Raw genomic sequence first — 7,834 nt, forward strand, 5'->3', positions numbered from 1 at the left:
ATCATTTTATGCTCAAATTTTGCTGCCTTTTCTAACCTTTTCCCAGAAGTTTATTTAAATCCCTAGAGATTCCTTGTCCATTACTGAATAGCCTTTGGGAGAAGCTCTCTGAATGAAAGAGGCATGTCGTCAGTGATGCCATTGGGACCTGAAAACAGTGAAGGCTCTAAAATTAAACAGCCACCACGGCCGGGCGCGGTGGCTCATGCCTGTGATCCCAGCACTTTGGGAGGACGAGACAGGCGGATCACGAGGCCAGGAGATCGAGACCATCCTGGCCAACATGGTGAAACCCCGTCTCTACTAAAAATACAAAAAAATTAGCCAGGTGTGGTGGTGGGCGCCTATAGTCCCAGCTACTCAGGAGGCTGAGGCAGGAGAATGGTGTGAACCCGGGAGGCGGAGCTCTCATTGAGCTGAGATCGTGCCACTGCATTCCAGCTTGGGCAACAGAGCAAGACTCCATCTCAAAAAAAAAAAATTAAATAGCCACCAGGAAAATTAAAGTTAGGCATAAAATAGGTTAAGAAAAAGGCGCTCTTGAAGGATTAACAGTGTGTCAAAACAGAAAGAACATACCTATATAAGCATTTCGTATGAGGATATACAAGATGACAGTGGCTTCCTCAGGAAAATGGGATTGGAGGTTGGAAGGAGGTAGAGAAGCACTTTTTAATTATATTCCCTTCTGTGCTATTTGAGTCTTTTGGCCCAGTGATTCAACTTTTAGCAATTTATCCTACAGCAGCAGTCACAGAGTTGCTTAAAGACATGGGAACAAGAGTATTTATTTCAGCTTTATTTATTCATTTTTTGAGACCGAATCTCCCCGTTACCCAAGCTGGAGTGCTGTGGCATGATCTCGGCTCACTGCAGCCTCCGCTTCCCGGGTTCAAGTGATTCTCCTGCCCAGCTAATTTTTGTATTTTTAGTAGAGACGGGGTTTCGCCATGTTGACCAGGCTGGTCTCGAACTCCTGGGCCCAAGCAATCCACCCGCCTTGGCCTCCCAAACTGCTAGGATTATAGGCGTGAGCCACTGTGCCTGGGCAGCATTATTTATAACAGCAAAAAATTAGAAACATCAAATGCTCGTCATTCTTAATATACAGTCATGCACTGCATAATGTTTTGGTCAATCATGGACCACGTATACAACAGTGGTCCCATAAGATTATAATACATTATTTTTACTGTACCTCTTCTGTGTTTAGATACACAAATACCACTGTGTTACTGTTGTCTACAGGCACAGTAACACGCTGTACAGATTTGTAGCCTAGGAGAAACAGGCTATACCATATAGCCTAGGTGTGTAGTAGGCTATACCATCTAGGTTTGTGCAAGTACACTCTGATGTTCAAACAACAATGAAATCGCCTAACAATGTAGTTTTCAGAATGAATCCTCGTCATTAAGTGATGAATGACTATATATTTGTATAGGCATAGAAAAAAGTCTGGAAAAGTCAGATATCAAAACAGAGATGAGAAGAGTGAGCGATGAGGAAGGGACCTTTACTTTTTCTTTAGGTTTTTTTAGTACTGCTTGAATTATTTTACAGTAAGCATTAATTATTGTTACATAAAAAGTTCCTTTTTAATATTAATAATGAAGTGTTCTTTTACAATAAATGTCTCATGAAACATCAATTACACCTCAATGTAGTACTTCTCAAAGTCTGGCTCTCAGATCACCTGCATCAAAATCAATGATTCAAACTCCTGGACCCCACCTAGGCCTATGGAAGAAATCTCTGGGTGTGGGTCCTGGGAATCTGAGTTTAACAGTCATCCTAGATGATTATTATAATTACTAAAATTTGAGAATTAGAGACATAAAGAATGAGATAGCCAAATTGGTTCTGAGACATGCCTGCTTAGATAGAGGTATAAAGTAAACAATAATGATCCCTTCTATTGAGTGTTCTACTTTCAAAGCTTTTTTTTTTTTTTTTTTTTTTTGAGACAGTCTTGCTCTGTCACCCAGGCTGGAGTACAATAGTGCAATCTTGGCTGACTGCAACCTCCACCTCCCGGGTTCAAGCAATTCTCTTGCCTCAGCCTCCCAAGTAGTTGAGATTACAGGTACCCGCCACCACGCCCAGCTAATTTTTTGTATTTTTAATAGAGACAGTTTTTTGCCACGTTGGCCAGGCTGGTCTCAAGCTCTTGACCACGTGATCCACCCGCCTCAGCCTCCCAAAGTGCTGGGATTACAGGCGTAAGCCACCATGCCCAGCCTTTTTTTTTCTCCTTTCTTTCTTTTCTTTTCTTTTTTTTTTTTGAGACAGGGTCTTGCTCTGTCACCCAGGCTGGAGTACAGTGGCACATTCATGGTTCACTGCAACCTCAACCTCCCTGGCTCAAGGGATCTTCCCACCTCCGCTTCTTAGTAGCTGGGACTACAGGTGTGTGCTGTCATGCCTAGCTTATATATATATTTATCTCTCGTATATATTATATATTTATTATAGAGACAAGTTTCACTATATTGCCCAAGCTGGTCTTGAACTCCTAGCTCAAGCAATCTTCCTATCTTGGCCTCCCAAAGTGCTGGGATTACAAGAACTTGCCTCAAAGCATTTGTTTTATTTATTTTTTGAGACCAAGTTTCACTGTCTTCCAGGCTGGAGTGCAGTGGTACAGTCACAGCAACCGCGACCTCCTAGGCTCAAGCAATTCTCCTGCATCAGTGTCCAGAGTAGCTGGGACCACAAGTACATGCCACCATGCCCAGTTAATTTTTTTTTTTTCTTTTTTGAGACGGAGTCTCGCTGTCGTCCAGGCTGGAGTGCAGTGGCATGATCTCGGCTCACTGCAGGCTCCGCCCCCCGGGGTTCACGCCATTCTCCTGCCTCAGCCTCCTGAGTAGCTGGGACTACAGGCACCCGCCACCTCGCCTGGCTAATTTTTTGTATTTTTAGTAGAGACGGGGTTTCACTGTGTTAGCCAGGATGGTCTCGATCTCATGACCTCGTGATCCGCCCGCCTCGGCCTCCCAAAGTGCTGGGATTACAGGCGTGAGGCACCGCGCTCGGCCATGCCCGGTTAATTTTTAAATTATTTCTAGAGATGAGAGCTCACCATGTTGCCCAGGCTGGTCTTGAACTCCTGGCCCCAACTGAACCTTCTGCTTAAACCTCCCAAAGTACTAGGGTTATAGATGCGAGCTGCTGTGCCAAAGTTTTTATTTATTAATTTAGGGGAGGAGATGGAAGGAGAGGAGAGAAAGGAGCACAAAGCTTTTTTTTTTTCTTTTTTGAGAAAGGGCCTTGCTCTGTCACCCAGGCTGGAGTACAGTGGCAGTGATCTTCACTCACTGCAGCCTCCGCCTCCCAGGTTCAAGCGATTCACCCACCTCAGCCTCCCGAGTAGCTGAGACTACAAGCACCCGACACCATGCCAGGCTAATTTTTGTATTTTTTGGCGGAGTTGGGGTTTCACCATGTTGGTTAGGCTGCTGTCGAACTCCTGACTTCAAGTGATCTGCCTGCCTTGGCCTCCCAAAGTGCTGGGATTACAGATGTGAGCCACTGTGACTGGCCGCAAAGCTTTTAAATATTCACTTTCCTCCAAAGTAATCAGTATAGTTGCTGTCCCTGTTTTAGAGAATAAATGATTAAAGTTCATGAGGTAACTTTTCTGAGGCACTTTTCTTTATATGATACCAAGTATCCTGTCCAAATTATGTGCTATGGTTTGAATATTTGTGTTCCTTCCGAAATTTATAGGTTGAAACCTAATCCCCCAATGTGATAGTGTTAGCAGGTGGAGCCTTTAAGAGGTAATTAAGTCATGAGGGCAGAGCCCTAATGAATGGATTAATGCCATAAAAAGGGCCATGAGAAGGTTCATTGTCTCTTTTGCCCTTCTGCTTTGTGAAGATGAAGTATTCCTACGCGCAGAGGATGCCGTATTCCAGGCACCATCTTAGAATAAGAATCACCAAACCTGCTGGCACCTGGATATTGGGCTTCCCAGCCTCCAGAACTGTGAGCCAATAAATTTCTGTTTATAAATTAACCAGTCTGGAGTGTTCTGTTAAAGCAGCAGGAAAAGACTAATATACTATGTGTCCTCACTATACTTTAAAGAAAGGACTTAGTTGTTTTCTCCCAAGGATCTTACCATGATTTTGTACTGGAAACCAGTGAAGCCCAAAGCACTCATTTTGTGTCTGAATCATGACCACAAAATGGGAATGCCTCCTAGGGAATCTTAACTGAATCCACTCTATTTCTCTTTGGAGACAGACTTGGGGCCTTGGTTTCTCTTTCTGTCTCTCTCTCTTTTTTTTTTTTCAGAGATGGAGGTCTCACTTTGTTGCCCGGGGTAGTTTTGAACTCTTCCTGAAGCACTCCTCCTGCCTCAGCCTCCCACAGTTCTGGGATTACAAGTGTGACCCACTGTGCCTGGTTAACATTTCTCTTTCATACCTGCATGACTTTGAGCAATTTTTAAAATCTCTGCGGCCAGGTGTGGTGGCTCACACCTGTAATCCCAGCACTTTGGGAGGCTGAGGTTGGTGGATCACCTAAGGTCAAGAGTTTGAGACCAGCTTGGCCGGCATGGTGAAACCCCGTCTCTACCAAAAACACAAAAATTAGCCAGGCGTGGTGGTGCACACCTGTAATCCCAGCTACTTGGGAGTCTGAGGCAGGAGAATTGCTCAAACCCAGGAGGCGGAGGTTGCAGTGAGGCGAGATCGTGCTGCTGCACTCCATCCTGGGTGACAGAGTGAGACTCTATCTCAAAAAAAAAAAAGTCTCTATAAGCCCCAGTGTCCTCATCAATAAAACTGGATAAAATAGGATAGGCCAGGCTCAGTCGCTCATGCCTGTAATCTCAGTGCTTTGGGAGGCAGAGGCAGGTGGCTCACTTGAAGTCAGGAGTTCGAGACCAGCCTGACCAACATGGTGAAACCCCACCTCTACTAAAAATACAAATATTAGCCGGGTGTGCTGGCATGCGCCTGTAATCCCAGCTACTCAGAAGGCTGAGGCAGGAGAATCGCTTGAACCCAGGAAGCAGAGACTGTAGTGAGCTGAGATCATGCCACTGCACTCCAGCCTGGGCAACAGAGTGAGACTCTGTCTCAAAAACAAACAAAAAAACTGGATAAAAGAAAGATATGTACTTCATAGTATTGTTGTGAGGATCACAGTAAATATTATAGCACCGATCACAGGGCCCTGTATAGGAAAACCAGGCAGTGGATATTCCTCAATCTCACTCCTACCTCCACACCACTGCAACCCACACATACCTTCTGCGGTTAATCACAACAGAGCAAAACCTATATTCTAGAGGGAGAAACACTTTCAATGCAAAAAAGACAGCCAAAGTTCTTTGATTCATGGATATTTTGTAAATATTTCCACACACATACTAGAGCAGGGGCTGGCAAACTTTTTGTTGAGAACAAAATAGTAAATATTTTAGGTCTTTAGGTCCATATGGTCTCTGTGACTACTCAGTTCTGCAGTTGTAGCACGAAAGCAGCCATAGACAATATGTAAAGGAATGGGCACTTATGTGTTCCAATAAAACTTTATTCACAAAATCAGGCAGCGGCTGAATCTGGCGTGCAGACTATAAGAAGATTACTATTATAAAACATAACTACTTTTAAGTCATATAGAGAATACCCTTATTCTAAAGAGATGTACATTGACATATTTGAGTGAAATATCATGATTTCTTCCATTTATTTTCAAGCAGTTCAAATAAAAATTTATGTAGATAGGCAGGTAGAACAAATGCAGCAAAATGTTAATTGTTGAATTTAAGTGGAGGGTATATGAGTGTTCATTTTACTGTTCAACTTTTTGTAAATTTAAAAACCTTCATACCAAAAAGTTGGGAAATGTGTATGTTTTAAGAAAGGACTTTGCCATCCAGATGTTATTTTTTCTGATGCTAGTCTAGCATTTCAGAGTGACTTTGAAAGAATACCAACAGGTAAATGTTGGACAGAGTGAACACAAGGCCCTCCTTTGGTTTTCCTTCACCAAAATGGCTGCTCCAAGTTTCTGAGAACTCTGTATGCACCTGAAATTATTGTGCTTCTGGCTTTTACTTGCTATGAGAATTAAAAGTGACAAGGCTGCATTTCCTGTTGGAGCAAGTACTAACAAGTTCATCTGATTTGTATTGGCCCATCTACTTATTGTAAAGCAGTGAAAACTATCATATTCATTGTCATCTACTATTTAGTGTTCAGATTAGGAAGCAGCCTATTAGTGATTTGGAACTTAATTTGCCTAGCTCAACCTTCATATTCTTACCAGTCATCCTGGACATTAAACATGCTCACAAAGATCAAGAGAGGGAAGGACAATGAATCCAAGTGAGAGGACCTTGTAAACTCAGTGAAAGCTTTTGGCCTTACAGCAAACTAAAACATACATAGGCTGGGCACAGTGGCTCATGTCTGTAATCCTAGCACTTTGGGAGGCCAAAGTGGGAGGATCACTTGAGCCCAGGATTTTGAGACCAGCTTGGGCAACATAGTGAGACTCCATCTCTATTAAAAAAAAAATTCTTTTTAATTACCCAGGTGTGGTGGCTGGCATGTGCCTGTGGTCTCAGCTATGCTGAAGGCTGAGGTGGGAGGATCGCTTGAGCACAGGAGGTCAAGGCTGCAGTGAGCCGTGATCGTGCCACTGCACTGCAGCCTAGGCAACAAAGCAAGACCCTGTCTCAAAAACAAACAAAACCCACAAAACATTAAAGCATATATACACCTATTCAGAATTCTGAATAGGGGACAAGAGGGAATGAAGGTTACCTATTCATCTCTACCATTTCTGCTTCCACAATAATATGGAATCTGAAATATTTCTTCAATATTTCTTTCTGTTCAGACTAGGAGTGCTCTAGACTCTTAACAATTTTGTTTTCTGGCCTTCACACTCTACATATCCTGCTGGACTTGGTTAAAAATAGGCCAGATAATGCTTTCTCCCATTTTTGTCTAAAATGTTTTTTAATCCAAGGAAGCATATGCTTTTTATATTCTGGGGTACAGAGAGCTCACAGTACTTTATTCACTATTTTACTGTGGAGAAGTGACACTTCTGAAAAGTAAAATGGTATCTAAAAAGGTTGGTCTTTTGGTTGATTTACATTTCTTAGAGTCAGTTTTTGAAATGTTAATATAACTGATATTCCTGTGTGTCTCTGTCCACGAAAGTATGAAGTTTTACATATCATTTTCAATGATTTGAAAAGTCTACAATGTACTTTTGTCCTTAATAAAGCCAGGAAGCACAAGCTAAGACATCACATGTTTTTTGCTTTTAATCAGAATAATATTAATGTAACACTCCTTGTCATGCTGATCAGAAAATATCACTGATTACTTAATGGAGAAATATATAATAAATGCAATTTTATGATAAAATCAAAACATAAGTATGTGGAAGAAAAATGATAGAAGGAGTCCTTGGAGGTGAAAAGATTTATGAATTACTGTCTGAGATATTTTCAGCTATAAAAATCACAGTATCAGGCCAGACTACGTGGCTCACGCCTGTAATCCCAGCACTTTGGGAGGCCGAGGCAGAAGGATCACTTGAGCCCAGGAGTTCAAAACTAGCCTGGGCAAGATGGCAAAACTCCATCTCTATTAAAAATACAAAAACTTAGCCAGGTGAGGTGGCCCGTGCCTGTAGTCCCAGCTACTCAGGATGCTGAGGTGGGAGAATCACCTGAGCCTGGGAAGTCGAGGCTGAGGTGAGCTGTGATCATGCCACTGCACTCCAGCCTGGGCAACAGGAGTGAAACCCTGTCAAAAATAATAATAATAATATATATATATTTTTTTGAGAC

The sequence above is a fragment of the Hylobates moloch genome, unplaced genomic scaffold (assembly GCF_009828535.3).
Source record: "Hylobates moloch isolate HMO894 unplaced genomic scaffold, HMol_V3 SCAFFOLD_9, whole genome shotgun sequence".
Taxonomy (NCBI): Eukaryota; Metazoa; Chordata; class Mammalia; order Primates; family Hylobatidae; genus Hylobates; species Hylobates moloch.